The sequence below is a fragment of the Halichoerus grypus genome, chromosome 10, assembly GCF_964656455.1.
Source record: "Halichoerus grypus chromosome 10, mHalGry1.hap1.1, whole genome shotgun sequence".
Classification (NCBI taxonomy): domain Eukaryota; kingdom Metazoa; phylum Chordata; class Mammalia; order Carnivora; family Phocidae; genus Halichoerus; species Halichoerus grypus.
Genome location: NC_135721.1, coordinates 33,157,251 through 33,180,368, shown reverse-complemented (window position 1 = coordinate 33,180,368; position 23,118 = coordinate 33,157,251). Strand labels below are relative to the sequence as shown.

At 36.1% G+C, this 23,118-nt stretch overlaps 1 pseudogene; it reads right to left on the bottom strand.

The window, feature by feature from the left end:
• Nucleotides 1-412: 412 nt before the first annotated feature.
• Nucleotides 413-23,118, bottom strand: part of LOC144379320 (peptidyl-prolyl cis-trans isomerase H pseudogene) — a 36,775-nt pseudogene continuing 14,069 nt past the window's right edge.

The window sequence follows — 23,118 nt, the reverse complement described above, 5'->3', positions numbered from 1 at the left end:
ATGAGGACAGTACATCTGCATGTATTATATAATTAATAAACAGAATACTCACATATATTAACATATCGCTTAGTATTACAATTAATACAGAGTTATTCTATTCTGCTAGGATCACTCTTCTTGTGTAGTTTTATGTTAATTTTCTTAAAAAAAATAACATAATGGACATTTGATTATTCGGTTTGGTCAATTGACTATTCTTCACTTTTGGATGGTTGCAGATTAGCCAATGATAGTTCCGGTAAGATGTTCCTTTATTTTTATTTATTTATTTATTTATTTATTAATTATTATTATTTTGTTTTATTATGTTATGTTAATCACCATACATTACATCATTAGTTTTTGATGTAGTGTTCCATGATTCATTGTTTACGTATAACACCCAGTGCTCCATTCAGTACGTGCCCTCTTTTTTTTTTTTTTACCAAAACAAAACAAATCTTTATTTACAATTGCAAACTTAAACAGAAAATCTTGGGTTCTGAATCTGTGACATTTCCAAGGTCTCTTGATCAAAAAGGGCTGCAGCAGGCAGGGAAGCAAACACAGGGGCCAATCTGGATTATTTTACTCAAGATCGTCACCCAGAGCAAGAGAAGGCCTGATCAGTCTTGCTCTGGACTACATCTCCCCACACTGTGAGATCACCACAGGCAGCCTGGGCTTATTGTTGGGGCCTGTGAGGACATTCTCCATCTTTTGCATCACTAGAAGCCCATCAATGATTTTTCCAAACACTACGTGCTTCCCATCCAGCCAATCACATTTAGAGCAGGTGATGAAGAACTGGCAGCCATTTGTACTGGGACCACTGTTTGCCATGGAAAGCAGGCCTGGAGCTGAGTGTCTTAGTTTAAAGTTTTTCATTTGCAAACATCCTCTGGTAAATACTGGCAACCCCAGAACCATCTCCATTAACAAAATCCCCACCCTGGATCATGAAATCCTTTATGACCCTGTGGAAGGTGCTCCCTTTGTATCCCATTGGAACCCCATCTTTTCTGAATTCTCCAGTGCAGAACTGCCTAAAATTCTCAGCTGATGTCTCTTTAGTCACCCAATATCACATATGTTTTGAAAATGTTCCTGCTTTTTAACCACAACAAGGTGTTGCATTTCCTTCATGAGAGTTTACTTGGGATTGGTTATCTTCCAAGTTTCCTTGTCTTTTTGCTTCAAGGAGGTGTGCATGAATGTTGATGAGCAAACATTTTGAGTTGGGTTACTTTTAATGACAGAAATGCAAAAAAAAATTGTCCCTAAGGCCTTGCGTTCACAATGATTTTTTTCCATTTTAACAACTAATGTTATTTATTCCTTTAAACTCTATGCCTAATATAAACTTTTTTTCTTTGTAATACACCTTTTAGATTTTTAGCTTTTTACGCAAACTTTTAGTACTCTGTTCTTACTGAAAAATTTTATGTCTCATCCATCACCATTTTAAAGGGAGTTGGGGAGAAAGGGATCTAATTTGAGGAATCATAGAATTTTTAAACCGGCAAAGGGTTAGAGATCATTAGTGTGTTCCTTTCATTCTACAAATAAAAAATTGAATACTCATAGTGGACAACTTATCATTAAGTTGTATGTATGTGTGTATGTGTATGTGTACAAACACATATACCCCTTCTTAAATTGTTAAAAAATAATTAGTCATACCCTGTTGGAGCTGGGCTTTGGTAACTTCCCTGTAAGTGTCTTGGGATTCCTAGACAGATTTGGAGATGGATCAGAATGTCCTGGGGTCTGGGTTTGGACTGATGCTCTCTCTCCCTAAGGGACTGCTCCGAGGCTATACCAGAGGGTAGGAATTAAATCAGTTCTCTTTCAGACCATCCTCAATCAATTTAGAAACCAAAGGGATTATCAAGCCACTCCATCTTTAGAATGGGAAAATGCCAGAGGGACAGTTCCAGTCTCAGGTTACTCTGAGCTCATACAATCTGTGTGTCTGCCACAATTGCTCTGTATTTTAAGAAATTTTTGAGATAAATGATATGCCTTATGACTGAATTCTAGCATGAAAATCTTAGGTAAACCAGCAGATAATCTTGGGAATCATGGAGTTCATCTAATTCATTTTGCTTATATACAGAACAGAAAACAAATCTGGTTTAAATTTCATAGGACATTAAATTACTGTGGCATCAGAATTCATAATGATCAATTTGTTCTAACTTTTTAAAGAGTTACAATAAGAATAAGCAACAATGTACTTTAATTAGATATAAAATATTTTTTTGATTAAAGTGCTTTTGGATTATTAGTTAAAACTTTCCACATAATAGTTTTTTTTAAAGATTTTATTTATTTATTTGACAAGAGAGAGACACAGCTAGAGAGGGAACACAAGCAGGGGGAGTGGGAGAGGGAGAAGCAGGCTTCCTGCGGAGCAGGGAGCCCGATGTGGGGCTCGATCCCAGGACCCTGGGATCATGACCTGAGCCGAAGGCAGTTGCTTAACGACTGAGCCACCCAGGCGCCCCTCCATGTAATGTTTTAAGCCATTTTCATGTCAGATAAACATAACCAGTGTGCTTTATTCATTAAGAACACATTTTGTGATTTTGTTGCACAGAGAAAGCTGAGGGGTGAACATCTATTAGCATTACCCTCTTATATCTAATAAGATATATTTAACATAATAATCTAAAATTCTGAGACTGTTAACCCCATTCTCAGTAGAAGCTTTTTCTTTCATTGTGCTTTCTTATATTTGTTTCTTTGGATCTCTTTTTTGGAAAGGCTACGTAACTAAGAACACAAGGTTAAAAACAAATTATTTGTCATTGGACTAAAATACTTTTGTTTGCTTATATTAGAACTTAACCCTTTAGGGGCGCCTGGGTGGCTCAGTTGTTAAGTGTCTGCCTTCGGCTCAGGTCATGATCCCAGGGCCCTGGGATCCAGCCCCGCATCAGGCTCCCTGCTTCTCCCTCTCCCACTCCCCCTGCTTGTGTTCTCTCTCTTGCTGTGTCTCTCTCTGTCAAATAAATAAATAAAATCTTAAAAAAAAGAAGAACTTAACACCTTAGATAACTATGAAATACGATAACATTTTCTTAGTGAAATTAGTAAGACCGTGCATGTTTCTATGATGAATAACAAAGTCACTATGTTTTGTACTAGTTTTACACATACATAATTGTTTTTAATATTATCAAAAACCCTCAAAAATATAACAGTAGTCAATCCTACTACTTTAAAAACTATATTCTTAAAGAACAAAGATGAGAAATTAAAGTTTTCCCTTAGAGGATGTCTTAAAAAGCTGTCCCTGAGTCAAGGAAGTAATTTGATAAAGACAGCAGTTGACTAGAAATAGAAACTGCTGTTTAGCCCCTGGAATAAAGCCCTGGAAACAGCTACATAGCTACATTTTAGGGACGCCTGGGTGGCTTTACTGGGCTATTAGCTTTATTGTTCAGAGCATATTGATTTATGCAAAAGAATCAGCAACCTTAACTATTACTTGGAAGAAATGAACAATTATTTTATATTAAAACTTAAGAAAAAAAATCACACAGTTCATTTAAATTCATGGTACTGCCTAGGTAATTTTCATTATACCAGTTTGCAAATATAATAACTCATCCCTGAAATCCCCTCGTCTGGCACTTCTCTCTTCTTAGCAAAATCTAATAGGGCAGAATTTCAGTTAAGTCTCGTGTCATAATGATTTTTCTTCTTTTCTTACTTGGGGAAGATTTTTTTCTTAACCTACTTTAAGGCAGTCAGGAAAATAAGTGATTAAAGCACGTCTAGTGATGCACTGTCCTTAGTTTTGTAGCATAAGTTGCTTTCTTAAGTTAATACAAAATATTCATTGTAAATTTATTGTGAGGGGAGATATATGTCAAGACGGGCCCATCATAATTCAAATGTGTAAAGAAAACTATCTATCTTTCTTTATGTTATCACTGTTCTCATTTGCCCTCAAGCCCTTCATCTCACAAAGGGAGAGGGAAACTTAATTTGTCAATTAAAGTAATTCCATTATTCCCTAGTCAAAACTAATTTTTTAGAGGAGATTGACAAATAGTTCAAGACTTTTCTGTTCTTATCTTGGGAAATGGAGAAGAACCAATTCCCACATGGTGTTAAATGAGAGCCCCATGCACATTTGTTGTTCTTCCATTGAGGTGTTTATCTTTTTTTTTTTTTTTTTAGAGATTTTATTTATTCACTTGAGACAGAGAGATACAGAGAAAGAGAGAGCATGAGCAGGGGAGAGGCAGAGGCAGAGGGAGAAGCAGGCTCCCCTCCGAGCCAGGAGCCAGACGTGGGTCTCGATCCCAGGGCCCTGGGATTATGACCTGAGCTGAAGGCAGATGCTTAACCATCTGAGTCACCCAGGCACCCGAGTTGTGTATCTTTTTTTTTATTTAAAATTTTTTTTATTGTCCGAGTTGTGTATCTTAATGGTCTCTGGACAATAAAGTTGGTGTGATTGCTCTCTTTCATTGCTCATGATGGTCCATGTCTGGTGTGATTCTTGGTTTTTTTCTTTGGCACGGTCAAGATGCAATGGTGGACGCTTTCTTGTCTTCAGGTCTTGCTGGTAGTACTTTCTTTGATTCTGGCTGAGACTCCAATTTGCTCATTTTCTTAGATGGTCTCTCCTATAAATATTCTATTACAGAATCCCTTGTCTTCTTCCTGCAAGAATCTTATTAGTGAGCTCACCAGCTGGAACCCTCAGCTACTCTTTACATCTTCTCTGGGACCTGCTGGGAGTTCTGCACCCTCTCCATACCTGACATAGGCCAAAACACAGCATCCCGACTCTGCTATATTTGCTTTATATTAATGCACAGCCTTCTTCAAGGTGGTCTCCTTCTAGAGTCCCAGATGGGAATGATGGCACAAACCTGCTTTTGGTTTCTCTGGCATTTTTGGGCTCTTCCTACCACTTTTCCTTAGATTTGGCCCTGGTGCTGAGGGTACTTTGGGAACAAAGCAGGTGATGGGAGGACACTCGTGAATAAGCTCTTTTCCCTTTCTTTCTCTATTTGGTTCCTTTTCCCTTGGTCAAAAGGGCTTTATTCTTTCTCCTCTTATCTCATTGGGACTTCTTTCAGTCAGATCCTTCTATTTTCTTAGGTGGATTTGCCTTCTCCTAACTGGGGCAGAAAATGATTAAGGATTGCTAGGAAAGAGATCAAAAAGGAAAATATATCAGTAGATATTTTTAAAATATCCTCATTATATTCTTCTTCATAATACCCCTGGAATTTCATATAATGCTATCCCTATTTTAGAAATAAGAGGCCAGTGAGAGAAATTAAGGGCAGTCAGGAATATACAGGACTAAAACTTCAGGTTTCCATGCTTTAGAAACACATCACTCAGTGGCTATTTATCAGAGCCCCTACAATGTGTGTGAAGTTTTGGGAATATTAACAAAGCATAAAACATTGGCCCCTTTCCTTCTAGTTAAGTAGATACGATTGATATGTTGTTGATTAAAAATGGCACATGAGTGTCCAATGAATCAATACTGTCGTAGTTCAGAGATAGAGTGATTGATTCAGACTGGGCTGGTGAAAGAACATTTACTGGCGAGGCAGTAAAATATAAGCTACTCTTAGAAGTATGGATAAGATTCATACTGGAGTAGTGGAGGGAATATGATGGTCTAAGGGAAAGACATGGCTGTAAGAAATGAGTGGAGAAGGAAGATAAAAACTTATTTGAGAAACAAATAATTCATTTCTTTAGTCAATCACCTGTGTAAGAAATGCTAGGGAAGTAAGACTGAACCAGAAATTTGGGGATGTCCTATCTTGAGACATGGCTAGGTTTGCCCTGATTAACAGAACATTTGGTAAGAGTTATGACCTGAAACTAAATGTTGCCAAAATGTAGGGACTCATATGCAAGTCCTAAGAGAAACTGGTGGTCAAGTCACAAGGTTCCAAAGAGTGTGGAAACAGGTTGTAGTTTTTAACAAAGCTGCAGTGGTGTGAGTAAATATGGAAGAGAGCCAGGGGTCTTTACATGTGAGTAGAGCTTAGAATTCAGAGGCTATAATACTTGCAGACCAGAAGGCTGCAGGGGAAATTTCTTAGTGGATGGAAAGGCTCCAGTCCAAAGAACAGCTTCAGTCCTGAGAGTAGCAAGAGGGAAGGCCCCCCCCATCCCTGAGAGGGTCACTAGGATATTAACACAGCCTTGATGAACAGCAAGGGTCATTTACGCTCTCTGGCAATCTCATCCAATCTCAAGGTTTATTGATGACATGCAATTGTATGTGTCTTTCTCGTGGCAGCACAGTTTGTTGGCAAGGATGGGTTTTGGCGTCAGACAGATCTGGAATTCAGACAGGCTCATTTGTGTTATTGGCTACTTGTATGATCTTGGGGCCATGACCTTAATATCCATTAAAAAATATCTTAAATGGAGATTAAACCTCATAATTAAAGAGTCATCTTGACAACTGTTGGTAGATGAGGTAATATATGTAGACTGTCCAGCATATAACAGACACCAAGTATTAATTTTTCCACTTACTGATATCACTTCCTTATTCTCAAATGCTTAGAGTCTCCTTCATCTAGATGCCCACATAGCACCTCAGATAAAATGCCTGCTGTTGAATTCATTATCTCCACTCCCAATCCTGCTTTTCTTCCTCTTTTCTATTTGCATTTATGGCGATACCAGGCTCCCTGTTGTAAGTCTTTAACCCAGAGGCTATCAAGGGTACAGAGCCAGGATTGGGGTGAGGCCAGGGATGTGAATTGTGCAAATGCAGGGTCAGAGCCTGTCTTTATTGAAATTTTTGATAGTTTCTGGCACAGCCAATGTGGAAAACAGTATGGACGTTCCTCAAAAAATTAAAAATAGTATTACTATATGATCCAGTAATTCCACTACTGGGTTTTTTATCCAAAGAATACAAAAACACGAATTCAAAAAGATATAGGCACCCCTATGTTTGTTGCAGCATTATTTTCAATAGTCAAATTATGGAAGCAACCCAAGTATCCATCCATAGAGGAATGGAGAAAGAGGACGTGGTAGATATACACAATGGAATATTACTCAGCATAAAAAAGAATGAAATCTTGCCATTTGCAAGAACATGGATGGACCTAGAAGGTATAATGAATGCTAAGCGAAATAAGTCAGCCAGAGAAAGACAGATACCACATGATTTCACTCATGTATGGAATTTGAGAAACAAAACAAATGGACAAAGGAAAAAGAGAGACAAACCAAAAAACAGCCTCTTAAATAGAGAGAACAAATAGATGGTTCCCAGAGGGGTCGGGTGGGGGGATGGGTGAAATAGGTGAAGAGGATTAAGAGTACACTTATTGGGATGAGCACTGAGTAATGTATAGAATTGTTGAATCACTATATTGTACAGCTGAAACTAATATAACTAATATGTTGACTATACTGGAATTAAAATTGAAAAAATTATAAATAAATAAAAGAGATAAGTTTTATGGTATGTAAATTATACTTCAATAAAGCTGTTTAAAATGTATAAAAAAGCAATTTTTGATATTTGTTGTTAATGCATTATTTTGCAATAGTTTTTACTTAAAAATTATTATATATTGTGTTTGTTTTGCATACTGTTCTTTAAAAATTGAACTAGTTTGTCCACATTTAAAAATTAGGAGTTGTCAGATAAGAATCGAAATTTATGGCTTTTTGGAAAAATTCTAAAACCTGGCACCATTAGATCTGTATTTCCCACACCAGCAGTTGGGTAGAGATGAATAGTAGCTACTTTTTATAAGGGGCCATGAACTCTCCAGTTTGCCACAGTTCCCACCTTTCTCTCCTTGTATGTACCTGTATGTTCTTATACTTTACCTTTGTACCCCATCTTTTTCTTCTCTCATTCTTTATTCTTTTCCTTCTCCTTTCTTCCTTCCTTCTCCCTTTCCTTCCTTCCTTCCAGACTGAGCATTTCATTCTACTTTATACTTCAAATTACTCTTCTATACTTTTTCTGGTCAGCTCTTCTCCATGTTATGCTGCTTTATGTCCATAGGATCAAAGAAAAATAGAACTGTAAGAGAAGTCAGTCTCTTCCCCTTATTTATAGGCAAGAAAGCTGAAACATAAGAAGGTTGAGACTTTTCAAAGGTCATATAATTAATAAAGGAAACAAATTAGACCCAAGCCTGTCTTTGAAGATAAACTTCACTACTTTAACCCCCTTGTTAATATTTTTAAAAAGCCTCTCCTCTTTTCTTCCTCAACCCTGAAATTCTAACTCAACCACTGAACCTTTGTCATGGCAAATTTTTATTTAGAGTAAAATTGTCATTGTTTAAGGGTTCTGTTCCTTTGCCCCAGGATGCAACAATTTTGGCTAAAAATGCTGGGATTCTGTGAGGAAAGCAGACTAAGAGCCCTAGGGATAGCAGGTACAAGATAAAAATGGGTGTGTTTTTGCTGTGATAAATGACAAAAGAAGAGGGGAAAAGAGGAGGTCAGAGAACCTGCATGACTCTTGATGGCCTTTGCCTCCAGGAAAGTCAAACCAGTTTGCTGGATTGAAACCAGGTCACACCTTTGCTGTGCTCTCCTGTTTCCTCCTTGAAATAACAGTTGAGAAAATTACTCCATAGGACATGGAGTTTTCTTTCCTGTGTCATAGGTCTCAGTTGGGATAGTATTAAACTGGGTACTTACTACACAGTCATCTTAGTCATGGAGACTAAAGCATATATGAGAAGATAAAAAAGTGAAAAGTGACGTGTGCAATGACAGGTTCTTGAAACCCTCTTACATAACACTCTGTGAGAAGGTGAAGATCAGGACTTCTAATAGCTGTAGTCTGTTTGTATTGTCAGTATTTGTTAACAGGGATAAAAATCCAGGGCAGAGGGTGACCCCTCTACCTAACTGCCTAAGAGTTTGTGGAGGAGGGTGTGATGGTCTTTACCAGTTATTCAAACACTGATCTAGGTATTGCTGTGAAGGTATTCAGTCGATGTGATTAAAGGCTATAATCACTTGACTTTAAGTAAGGGAGATTATCCTAGATAATTTGTGTGGATCTGACTCAAACAGCTGAAAGACCTTAAGAGCTGAGTCTTCCCTAATAAGAAAAAATTTGTCTGTGGACAGTAACTTCTCTCTTTCCTGAGAGTTCCAGTCTGTCTTTCTTGATGGCCTGCCCTGTGGGTTTCACACTTGCCCAGACAGCACCCACAATTGTGTGAGCCAATTTTTTGCAATAACTGTCTAATATATTATATATCTCCTACTGTTCTGTTTCACTGGTTGAATCCTGGGAAAGTGGGGGAAGTCGAGAGGTATCTGAAGGGTTTTGTTCTGTGTATAGCATTGGCATCTTGAAGATGCTAGAGCTGAGTACTGGGGTGGGAAATATGAACATGTTTAGATGCCAAATCTTAGTCCAGATGCTTTTATAAAATCAGTGAAATGTTTCTAATTTGGAGGAAGTGGTTCATACTGACTACTAACACTAAAATAAAATTTGATAGGGTGATAAGCACGTCTTATGTTCCAACTCTACAGGATGATGTAGATTTTATAGTTTTTAGGCTTCAACAACTCAAGTTTCTCAAGTTAAATCAAGCTCATTTTCCAGTTCTGGATGTCAAGGACAAAATGTCAAGGAATTGCACATTTGAGAGATCAGAAATAGAGATTGGTGAGTTTCACTGTACTTATCCTGGAGGCCTGTATTCTAAAATACAAGAAGTGCTTCTGTGGAACATTAATAATATTCAATCCTAATTGTCAAAGCATTTCTCAACAAAACATTTCCTTTCTCTGGCCTCCTGTTTTCTGTCCAGGTCCCAGTCTTTGATCACATGTATTTTACAGAGGGACATCTCAGTGTGCATCTTCCAGAGAGAAGAATGTTACTGAACAAGGCTCAGGGCCTTAACTCAGGAAAACTAATTGGTATGTAAGCAGTGTGTTCCTGCTTTTGGCATAGTTGAGTTAACAGAGTTAGGTCTGTGTGACTCATACCTCATTTCAGAATTTTAGCAGAAATGACATCTAAAAAGAAAATATAGATAAAGAATAGAGAGATTAAAATTTAAAAAGGTAACTATTAAAATGGATAGAAAATGTACTAAAATGTTGAGAAAGATGCTGACAATGTATTAACAAATGAATTAACCTCATATTTTATCAGAGGTCTGCTTTGGGCCTCATTTAAGCAATGTTATGTGTAGAGCTAGAGTACTGAATGTCTTTTGTAATGTCTCTTAGAAATGTTTATAAAGAGCTATCAATCATGTGTCTAAAGTCAGCGCTTGAGTCTGTTATGATTTTGCAGAAGTACTACTCAATCTTTTATTGAATAACTTTATATTTCTATAGTGAATATGATTTTTCTGGACAATAGTTATGTCAATAAGTCAGCACTTAGGGGCTTAATATAATTAAGTCAGAAGAAAACGTAACATTGTTTCAGATAGGATTAAGTTCAGTTACATATAACAGAAAATCCAAAGCAAAAGAGGTTTAAACAAAATAGAGGTTTGTTTCTTTCCCCAGTGAAAGATGTCTGGAGGTATGATGTCCCTGGCTGGGGTGGCCATTCCTCCGTCACTGGGGAGCCAGACACTTCTGTGTTTTGGCTCCACTGTCTAGGAATATGGCTTCCACTGTCACTTCATGGTTTAAGATGGCTGCAGGTATTCCAGTCATCATGTTTGTGTTCTAAGCAACGCAAAAGAAAGGAGGAGGACAAAAGGGGAGCAATTAGCAGCTCAGTCAGAGCCCTTTAAGAAACCTCCATGGAATTCCACATAGCAATCCTCTTTCAGTGTTGAGCACTAAATCCCTTCACGATATTGAATGTTAAGGAATCTGGGAACACTGTCATTTAGCTGGTGCATTACTGCCCTGAGTGAAGTAGGGCAACAATGAAAGAGGTAGAGAGCTAGCCATCTCTACCACACATCCCTATTTGAATGCACATTTTTTTAAAAAAGGAAACAAATGGTAAGAGCATTGTCTAAATTAGAGGGAGAACCAAGATCAGGATTCTTTTAAGTCTGACTTCTAACAGAATAATAATGTTCTCTTTCAAGTTTGTTACCGTTAACTGGAGCATTTTGGTTTCTTGGTGGCCTTCTGAATGGTTTTGAAAGTTGGTATGGTATAACCGGGGCAGAGAGAAGAGAATGAGTTACTGGAGGAGATGTAGGAATATATGGGTATGGTATGTGCATGTGTGAATGAAAGGCCTTTTGAGTGTGGAGATATGGATGGACTGGTGAGTGGCTGGCTAAAGAATGGAACCCTTCTTGCTATGCTAATGGACTAAAATGTTGGAGATCCAGTGTGTTTGGGAAATGAAATGTGATGATTATACTAGACAGAGATTTGAAAGCCCAACTTTCCTTCTCTTTTCCCTTTTGGGAGACTGTGCCTTTGTGATGCATTGTTGATGCTTTATGTAATCTTCCATTCTCCTTTATGCCAGAGCAATGCATAGTCTCCTTTTGTGGTTGAATTAGATTTATATGGATCAAGCTGAGTGTTTCGGAATTTAAACAGTCTTGGTGTTGGCTGAATGTTGGGGAGAAATATTTGAATCTAAGCTATCATGTTTGTGCCAAGATTTTGGAGATTCCAAAAGCCACTGGGGAACTTTTTCAGTGCTAACTGGAGCATGTAGCCTATCATAAGATTTCTAAGTCTCACAAGAAGACATTTAGATCATTAGATGGGGTCCCAGAGGAGATACATTTCTGAACTGGGGCAGAGATTGTGATTGCAATCTTTTTTTTTTTTTAAGATTAAAAAAAAAAAATCTGACAGAGAGAGAGAGCACAAGCAGGGGGAGCAGCAGAGGGAGAGAGAGAGAAGCAAGCTCTCCACTGAGCAAGGACCCTGATGTGGGGCTTGATCCCAGGACCCTGGGATCATGACCTGAGCCAAAGGTGGATACTTAACTGACTGAGCCACCCAGGCGCCCCTGTGATTGCAGTCTTTAGCACAGTTCCCTCCCCACCTTCATCTCTTATGTTTAGTGGGCTGGAGATTGTGAAATGTGATAAGTGCTTGATATGCACACAGCTAGCACCTCTTAGACTTCATCATACCACCAGACCTAACATTTCTGTCTACTTTAGCCCAGGACCCCAGGGAAGACTTGCCTACTGGGGAATATGCTTACAGTAATACTTAACCAATTGGTATACACCATATGGTTTCCTTTAATAGTTCTTTTTTAGGAAATGGTTAAAATAAAGAGTAAATAGCAATATTTCAAAGGTGGCACATGGTATGTGTCATTTCCCAGGTCTGTCCTTATTATGATATTCAAGTATATGACAAATGAGCTGTTTAACAATTAGTCTATAGCTCAGTGTCCTGCCTTCAGAACACATGAGAAATTTCAAAGTATTTTACCCACAAAAACCTATCAAAGTTTTGATGTGGCTGGTCTTATCAGAGGAAAGCTCTACTATCATTCTTAACAAACTTCATAAATTCTTATCTAGGGAATTTTCATCTATATCATGTGTAATGATACCATGAAGCTCCTTAAATAAATTGTGTGGGTAAATGAAAGATTTAAAAATTGATCAGCAGCATCTTTATGGTTTATGCTTAGATTATTTTATGACCTCAAGACAAATATATGCATGTGTTCTCATTTTGTAAATGGTCTACTTTTTCTCCAAGATGTTCTTGGGATTTTTGACAAAATTAGGCAGAATATATTCAAAAGTAAATGAAATGAATGCATAAATATGTTGCCTGAAAGACTAAGTTAAGACTACAAACATTAAAAAAATGTAAATTCCTATACCAAGAGAAAACAGAGTTTTATAGCAGAATTAGATATAGAAATAGATTATAAAAACATAAGGATTGGGAGCTTAGATGCATAAACATAAAATTCAATGTCAGCCAAAATTTATGACTAAAATGAATGTCATTTTAATTGTGTCATAAAGAAAAGTTATTCACACTACTTTTTGTTATGCTTTTGTGAATGTTTAAAAAATGCCTCTATTAGAAGGGAGCTTGGGAAGATGGTGGAATAGGAAAACCCTGAGCTCACCCCATCTCGTGTTTACAACTAGATATCATCCACATCGAAATCAATAAACTGAAGAGCAATTTGATCGGAAGACTGACAGAACAAACTCCACAACTAAATATAGAGAAGAAGCTGCATCTGAAAGTTTAGGAAGATCAGGAAGGTGTAGGGAGGTTGCTCGCAGGAGGGAGGGAGGAGGGTGTGGGGAGAGGGCAGAGAAATGGGCCCTCCTACCAGGGGGCTCACATGAGGAAGACTAATCCCCATAATGTTTGGCTCTAAAAACCAGAGAGACTGAATTCCATGAGTTTGTAAAACTAGTAGGACTTGGAGCCTGGAGCTTTAAAAGTCAGCTGACTCTTACCGTGCATATTTTTTGACCACAACACCTATGAAACTAGAAGTCAACCACAAGAAAAAATCTGGAAAGAATGCAAATACATGGAGGTTAAATAACATGGTACTGTACAATGAATGGGTCAACTAGGAAATAAAAGAAGAAATAAAAGTACTGGAAACAAGTGAAATTGAAAATACAATTGTCCAAAACCTCCAGGATACAGCAAAAGTGGTTCTGTGAGGAAAGTTTATAGCAATCTAGGCCTACCTCAAGAAGCAAGAAAAATCTCAAATAAAGAACCTAACTTTACACCTAAAGGAGCTAGAAAAAGAACAACAACAAAACCTAAAGCCAGCAGGACAGAAATAACAAAGATTAGAGCAGAAATAAATGATACAGGAACTAAAAAAACCATAGAATAAATCAATGAAACCAGGAACTGGTTCTTGAAAAAATTAATTAAGTTGATAAAACTCTAGCCAGACTTATCAAGAAAGAAAAAGGACTCAAATAAATAAAATCACAAATGAGAGAGGATAAATAACAACCAACACCACAGAAATACAAACAACTATGACAGAATATTATGAAAAGCTATATGCCAACAATTTGGACAACCCAGAAGAAATGGATAAGTTCCAAGAAACACTTAAACTACCAAACTGAAACAGGAAGAAATAGAAAATTTGAGCAGACCAATAAGCAGCAAAGAAATTGAATCAGTAATAAAAAAACTCCCAACAAACAACAGTTTGGGACCTGATGGCTTCACAAGTGAATTCTACCAAACATTTAAGAAGAGTTAATTCCAAGAAATAGAAGAAGAAGGAAAACTTCCAAATTCATTCTATGAGGCCAGCATTACCCAGATACCAAAACCAGACAAAGACACCATTAAAAAAGTAAACTACAGACCAATATCCCTGATGAACATAGAGGCAAAAACTCTCAACAAAATACTAGCAGACTGAATTCAACAATACATTAAAAAGTCATTCACCATGATCAAGTGGGATTTATCCCTAGATTGCTAGGGTGGTTCAGTATTTGCAAATCAGTCAACGAGATAAATCACATCAACAAGAGAAAGGATAAGAACCATATGATCCTTTCAATGGTTGCAGAAAAAGCATTTGACAAAGAACAACATCCATTCATGATAAAAACTCTCAATGAAGTAACTTTAGAGGGAACATACCTCAACATAATAAAGGCCGTATACGAAAAGCCCACAGCTAACATCATCCTTAATGGGGAAAAACTGAGAGCTTTTCCTGTAAGGTCAGGAACAAGATGAATATGTCCACTCTCACCACTTGTATTCAACATAGTACTGGAAGTCCTAGCCATAGCAATCAGACAAGAAAAAGAAAGGGTATCCAGATTGGTAAGGAAGAAGTAAAACTTTCACTATTTGCAGATGACATGATACTATATATAGAAAACCTGAAAGACTCCACCAAAAAACTGCTAAAACTGACAAATGAATTCAAGGAAGTGTGAGGATACAAAATCTATGTACAGAAATCTGTTGCATTTCTATACACTCATAATGAAGCAGGAGGAAGAGAAATTAAGAAAACAATCGCATTTACAATTGTACCAAAAATAATAAGATACCTAGGAATAAACCTCCCAAGGATATGAAAGACCTGTACTCTGAAAACTATAACACTAATGAAAGAAACTGAAGACAACAGAAAGAAATGGAAAGACAATCCATTCTCATGGATTGGAAGAACAAATATTGTTAAAATGCCTACACTACCCAAAGCAATCTACACATTTAATGCAATCCTTATCAAAATACAACAGCATTTTTTCACACAACTAGAACAAATAATTCTAAAATCTGTATGAAACCACAAAAGACCCTAAATAGCCAAAGCAATCTTGAAAAAGAAAAACAAAGCTGAAGGCATCATAATTCTGGACTTCAAGTTATTATTACAAAGCTGTAGTAATCAAAACAGGATGGTACTGGCACAAAAGTAGACACATAAATCAATAGAACAGAATGAAAAATCCAGAAATAAACCCACAATTATATGGTAAATTAATCTTGGACAAAGCATCAAAGAATATCCAATGGGAAAAAGACACTTTCTTCAACAAAAGGTGTTGGGAAAACTGGACAGCAACATGCAAAAGAAAGAAACTTGACCACTTCCTTATGCCATACACAAAAATAAATTCAAAATGGATTAAAGACCTACATGTGAGACCTGAAACCATAAAAATCCTAGAGGAGAACACAGTAGCTTCTTTGACATCAATTGTAGCCATAGCAACTTCTTTCTACGTATTTCCCCTGAGGCAAGGGAAACAAAAACAAAAATAAACTATTGGAATTATGTCAAAATAAAAAGCTTCTGCACAGCAAAAGAAACAATCAACAAAACAAAAAGGCAGCTGATGGAATAGGAGGAGATATTTGCAAATGACATATCTGATAAAGGGTTAGTATCCAAAATATATAAAAAATGTATACAGCTCAATACCCAAAAAGCAAATAATCCAATTAAAAAATGGACAGAAGACATAAGCAGACATTTCTCCAAAGAAGACATACAGAAGGCCAGCAGACATGAAAAGATGCTCATCATCACTTATCATCAGGGAAAGGCAAATCAAAACTACAATGAGATATCACCTCACACCTGTCAGAATGGCTAAAATCAACAACACAAGAAACAACAGGTGTTGGCAAGGATATGGAGAAAAAGGAATACTTGTGCACTGTTGGTAGGAATGCAAACTGGTGCAGCCACTGTGGGAAAACAGTATGGAGGTTCTTCAAAAGTTAAAAATAGAACTACCCTATGATCCAGCAATTGCACTACTGGGTATTTACCCAAAGAATACAAAAACACTAATTCATATATATATTCATATATATATGTATATATATGTACCTATATATACACACACACATACATATATGCTTGTTGTGATGAGCACAGGGTGATGTATGGAAGTGTTAAATTACTATGTTGTACACCTGAAACTAATATAACACTGTAAGCTAACTAACTGAAATTAAAATAAAAACTTGAAAAAAATGCCCCTTTTAGTAGGACAGAGCATGGTGAAGGGGATATTTATGTCATTTATAATGTCATATTATGATGTGATATTTATTTCATTTAGCTTTGATTTGACCTGTGGTATGTACATTTATATATATGCATTTATATGTATGCATTTATATATGTGCAAGCATATATATGTATATTTACATATATGTGTGTATGTTGTGTATACATATATATCTTTCCATATATGTTTATGTGTATATACTTGTGTGTAGAAATATAGTTCTGAATGTCTGTTCCTTTTATAAGTTCTCTTAGAAATGTTTATAAGAGCTACCAATCATATGTCAAAAGTCAGTGCTTGAGTCTGTTGTGATTTTCAAAAAGTACTACTCAATTTTCATTTCTAAGAAACATAAAAGAAGCACATTCAGAACTCTAGCTCTACATATAACACATGTATATGTATACACACATGTGCATATATATATATCTTCTTATAATAATTAGGTTTGCTGTAAATGGGTTGTATTACAGTTCTGTGTGGGTGTGTGTGATAAGAACACTTGGCATGAGATCTGCCCTCTTAAAGTTTTAAAGTGTACAATACTGTATTGTTAACTACAGGCACAGTGTTGTACACATCTCTAGAACTTATTCATCTTGCATAACTGAAACTTTATGCTTGCTGAACAGCAACTCCCACTGCCCCCTTCCCCAGCACCCTGGAAACCACCATTCTACTCTCTGCTACTGTGAGTTTGACTATTTTAGATTTCTCATATAAATGGAATCATGCAATATTTGTCCTTTTGTGACTGGCTTATTTTACTTAACATAGTGTCCTCAGGTTCATTTATTTAATTGCATATGGGTAACATTTCCTTTTTTTTAAAGGCCAATCAATATTCCATTCTGTGTACATACCACAGTTTCTTTCACCAGTCATTTGTCATTGGACGTTTAGCTTGTTTCTACATCTTGGCTATTGTGAATGATGTTGCATTGAATGTGAGTGTGAATATCTCTTCAGGATCTATATTGCAGTTCTTTTAAATTATTATTGCTAAATCTTATGGTAGCTTTATTTAAAATTTTCTGAGGAATGTCCATAGTGGAAAAACCTTTTTAAATTTCCACCAATAGGGTACAAGGGTTCAAATTTCTTCACATCTTTGTCAACGCTTGCTATCCTTTTTTTTTTTATTTTTATAGTAGCCATTCTAACAGATGTGAGGTGATATCTGATTATGGTTTTGATTTGCATTTCCCTCCTAATTAGTGATGTTGAACATTTTTTCATATACCTCTTAATCTTGTGTATGTCTTCTTTGGAGAAATGTCTATTCAGGTCCTTTGCCCATTTTTTTTTTTTTTTCATCTAGTTATTTCTGTTTGTTTGCTATTGAGTTATATGAGTTCCTTGTATATTTGGATACTCACCCCTTATCAGATATATGGTTTGGAAATATTTTCTCCCATTCTGTAGGTTGCCTTTTTATTCTGTTGATTGTTTCGTTTGCTGTACAGAAACGCTGTAATTTGAGGTAGCCCCACTTGTCTGTTTTTGATTTTTTTGCCTGTGTTTTTAGTGTCATATTCAAGAAATCATTGTTAAGGCCAATGTCTTGAAGGTTTTCCCCTATGTTTTATTCTAGGTGTTTTACAGTTTCAGGTCTTACATTTAAGCCTTTAATCCATATTGAGTTGATTTTTGCCTACAGTGTGATGGGGTTCAGGGCAAGCTACCCAAAAATATTCCACTTTGACATGTTGATTATTTTTTTAAAAGATTTATTTATTTATTTGAGAGAGAGAGAGAGAGAGCACAAGCAGGAGGGGCAGAAGGAGAGGGAGAGAGAATCTCAAGCAGACTCTGCACTGAGCATGGAGTCTGATGCAGGGCTTGATCCCAGGACCCTGAGATCATGACCTGAGCCAAAACCAAGAGTTGGATGCTAAACTGACTCTGCCACCCAGGCACCCCTGGCATTTTGATTATTTTTAATTAAAGTTACTCAAGAAACAGCTGGTGCAAGAAAAATGCACTGGTCTTTCTTTGTCCTCCTGAATGCAGGAAATACATTTCCCATCTGGAAGGTACCCTCCTTGTACCAGAGGAAAGAAAGACATCTTTATTACTAAAGATAAGGAATTTAATAAAGACATCTTTATTACCAAAGGTAAGGAATTATATAGCCTGTGAAGGCTATATAAACAAACCTTGTTACTTCTTCGCTAATTTACTATCCCAAGCTCAAACTTCTCTGTTTTGTCAATTTTTCAAAAATTCATTATTTCTTTGTCTAAAAGGTATGAAAGCTGTTTGCTTTGGTCATTTCTTTGAGTCATATTTTTATGAGCTCATGTACATATGAAATTAAATTTATTTTTTTACCATTAATCTGTCTTATATCAATTTAATTATTAGGCCAGTCAAAGACTCTAGAAGGGAAGGAGTATGTCCTTCTTTTCTTTTGCATGTGGATATACCGTTTTCCCCACATCATTTGTTTGAGAGACTGTCCTTTCCTTATTATGTATTCTTGGTACCCTGTTGAAGGTCAGTTGACTGTACATGTTTGGTTTATTTTTCTATTCTGTGCCAGTGATTTACATGTCTATCTTTATGCCAGCACTATACTGTTCTAATTACTGTAGCTTTTCAAATATTTTAAAATCAAAAAGTGTAATGCTTCCAGCTTTATTTTTATTTCTCAAGATTGTTTTGACTATTTGGGGTTCTTTGTGGTTCCCATATGAATTTTAGATTGTATATATTGAAAACCCTAAAACTGCCCCAAAAATTGTTAGAACTAATAAATAAATTTATTAAAATTGCAGGATACAAACCCAACACAAAAATCAGTTGTGTTTCTATACACTGGCAATGAACCATTTGAAAAGGAAATTAAGAGACAATCCCATTTACAATAGTACCAAAAAGAATAAAATACTTAGGAATAAACTTACCAAAGAAGGTGAAAGACTTGTATACTGAAATTTATAAAATATAGATGAAAGAAATCTAAAAAGACACAAAGAAATTGTGTTCATGGATTGGCAAAGACAACCTACAGATTCAATGTAATTCATATCAAAATCCCAATGACATTTTTTACAAAAATAGAAAACAGAATCCTAAAATTTATTACAGTTCTGAAGTGCCATTTCTCAGTTATAAGTTATCTTGTGGTTTCTATATTCTAGTGGTGAGATTTCTCTTTACTGGAGCTATTACTGTAGTACACATTCAGTGTCATGATGGTGGCAGCATATTTTAGTTGCTCATTCTCACTGGAGAAAATTTTTAGAAAAATTAACCACAAATTACTTACAATTAAAATTATACAGGGGTGCCTGGCTGGCTCAGTCGGAAGAGCATGCGACTCTTGATCTTGGAGTCAGGAGTTTGAGCCCCACCTCGGCTGTAGACATTACTTAAAAAAATACCAACTTTCTTAAAATTGCTAAAACTTAAGTATTAAATAAATTCCAAAACTTTGAAGTATTGTAGAGCAACCTGTTGAGTCAAAACAGAGTTTCTGATATATACAGGTGTTCTTTCTCATGTGATATATGTCATTCTTTCTCTCCTCTTTTGTTTTTACTATACACATTAAAAGCTTTATTTTCTTCTCTATCCTCTGTGAATCCTAAATTGGCTTCAAATCCCAGGTAGCTTTTCCTTCAAGGCTCAATTCTGGATGTTTGTTTGTTTGTTTGTTTAACCTTAGGTAATAATCCACCTTACTGATTTCAAAGTAGTTGTAATATATTCTTCAATTCCTGGGGATAAAAAAAAAAAAAACCCTCATGATCAAACTTTTTCCAGTTATAGATGTAATCTTTTTTTTTTTTTTACTCTCTGAGAATAATTCTGGTGGAGGAGAAACTCTGAGAGTGATACACTCTAAATCCTCCCAACTCTTGTTTTACTTATTTGGGGGACAATAACTGTGAGTAATGTTTTGTAGCTCTTTTCCAATGTACCCAACAGCTATACTCAAGGCACTCAGAAAAGGATTTTTTCAAGTGAAGTATCCATGAAAAACAACAACAGCAACAACAAAACAACTAACTCAGGATGTAAGCATTGTATACAAATATGCACATCTACATACCTATAGTCTCAACCAGGGTTATGGAGATGTAATGACACACCTTATCCTTACATAACTTAGAAGCTAAGACAAAAAAAAAAAAAGCTACTTTCCTGACTCATATCACACTCTTGTTTGGTGCATACTGAAGAAGATAAATGCATTTTTTTTTTAAAGATTTTTATTTATTTGTCAGAGAGAGAGAGCATAAGCAGGGGGAGCAGCAGAGGGAGAGGGAGAAGCAGGCTCCTCACTGAGCAAGGAGCCCCATGTGGAACTCGATCCCAGGACCCTGGGATCATGACCTGAGCCGAAGGCAGACGCTTAACGACTGAGCCACCCAGGCGTTCCGATAAATGCATTTTTAAAGAGTTTTACCAGTTGGGCTCTTCTTGACACTAGAGAAAAAATAGGATTAACATTTCAGAAGGGATTTAGATTAGCCAGGGGTAGATTATTTTCTTTAAGAATTCTTAGAAATTTGTCACTAGAACTAATTATTGTTCAAGAAAGTAGAATCTGGGGTGCCTGGGTGGCTCAGTCATTAAGTGTCTCCTTTCAGCTCAGGTCATGATCCCAGGGTCCTGGGATCCAGCCCCGCATTGGGCTCCCTGCTCCGCAGGAAGCCTGCTTCTCCCTTTCCCACTACCCCTGCTTGTGTTCCCTCTCTCGCTGTCTCTCTCTTTGTAAAATAAATAAATAAAATCTTAAAAAAAAAAAAAAGTAGAATCTCCACTAGATATGTTTAAGAACATCATCAACTATAATTTATTTTGCATCATTTACATAGAAACCTGGGGAATGAATTAAATGATCTTCTGATGGTTTATACTAGAATGAATATGTAATTTCTACATTGATATACTGAGTGTTTATTTTCATTACTAAATCAGAGCTCTGTTTATAAAAAACCATCACCTTTGTATTCCAATAATCATTAATTGGAATAAAAAATTAGGAATTGTGCCAATGGGACTATGATCATTATTCAAACATAGTTGCTTTCTATTTAGAGAAGATAAGCATTTGAGAATTATATTTGCTATGAATTCTACTAACAAAATCATTCTAAATGTAATATAAATAATGACATTAAGTAAATAGATGATGGAAATTTTAAAAAAAATCCTTTCCTTCCAACTGTTGTATAATCAACTTTTGCTTATTCACATTCACAAATAAAAATAGTAGCAGCCTTCTATCATTTAGATGAGAATTTGGGATACATCATATTATTTTATTTGGAGGATCATGCTTATCTTCCTCTTTGATTTGCTTAGATGGAAATTAAAATTAGCTTGCATTTCCTGGATATATGAAAACTCTTATTAGGGAAAAACAACTCAGAAGCATGCTCTAAGAGTTGAATTAAAAATCATCTGGGCATAATAAAGCATCTTGTTTAGGAGACTCACTGACAGCATTTTTATGCTTTGTTTCATGCGCCTTGTTAGGATGTTTATTTCAGGCCATTTACAATTCCAGAAATAAATACAGGGCAGGCATTTTATGTTGGATAAGTAACAATTGGTGATTTGGATTAGAATGTCCTAGAACTCCCAAGAACTTTTTTAACCTATATTTTACCTTTGATTCTCTCTTCTTTTTTTCGTCTCTCCATTCCTTATTATTCTCCCAGTCTATTTTTACCTGCCTTTATAAACCTGATAATTGTTTGAACTTCAAGTTTTCAAAATAGAGTCATTTAGACTGGGTTATAAGAAGGGAGAAATCTGAGCAATTTAGACTTTAATTCCTCTCATAATTAGATGAAAACACCTCCATTACATAAATTTCCATATACACATTTCAAAATTCTCTTTCAAGGTACTCTTGGTACTTATGCTTGGTGAAAAGTATTACCCTTTCCCTTGTTACATGAGATGCTTGCTATTTCATATTTGTTGGGAATCCATGGTACAATAGACACTGAACAAAAGGCTATAGGAAGATATAGCCTTTGATCTAATACTGCCCATAGACTTCCTCCAAACAGTATCATGAGTAGAAAAACCCACCACACTTTCTCTGTACTGCCCCTAGACTTCTCCCAAACAGCATCATGAGTACACCTTCCATCATAATTCATTTGATGGGCTGGAAAACGAACAAAGACAGGTCATAATAACATGACAAGTCACCACCATTATGCTCTATACTGGGTTCCAAGACACTAAGTTTTTGTGTTTTCACATTTGTAAGATTGGGATACATCATAAAATCGATGTATACATTCACTTGGGTAGTTCCTTTTTTTTTCTTTTTTTACCTGAAAAGCTATTATTAAATTGATGTTTCCTTTATAATCCGTATAACCTTACGATTAAAGAAATATGTCATCTTAAACACACTAAGAGGAAAACAAGCCAGAAGAAAGCAAAAAAGCAAAACTAAACAGCCCTCTTAGAAGTTTCAAGTCTCGCACAGGCAGGCCTAGAGAATAGTGTCATGATCATAGCACAACTTTAGCATAGATATATGCAGGAATTGATTGTGTGAAAAACATTTTTTCTTAATTCAATCAGCATTTATTAGATGCTAGTAATATGCCAGGCTCTATGCTAAGCACCAGTCTAATAAAGATGATTAAGATGAAGCTTGTGCATCCTGAAATAAAACTTA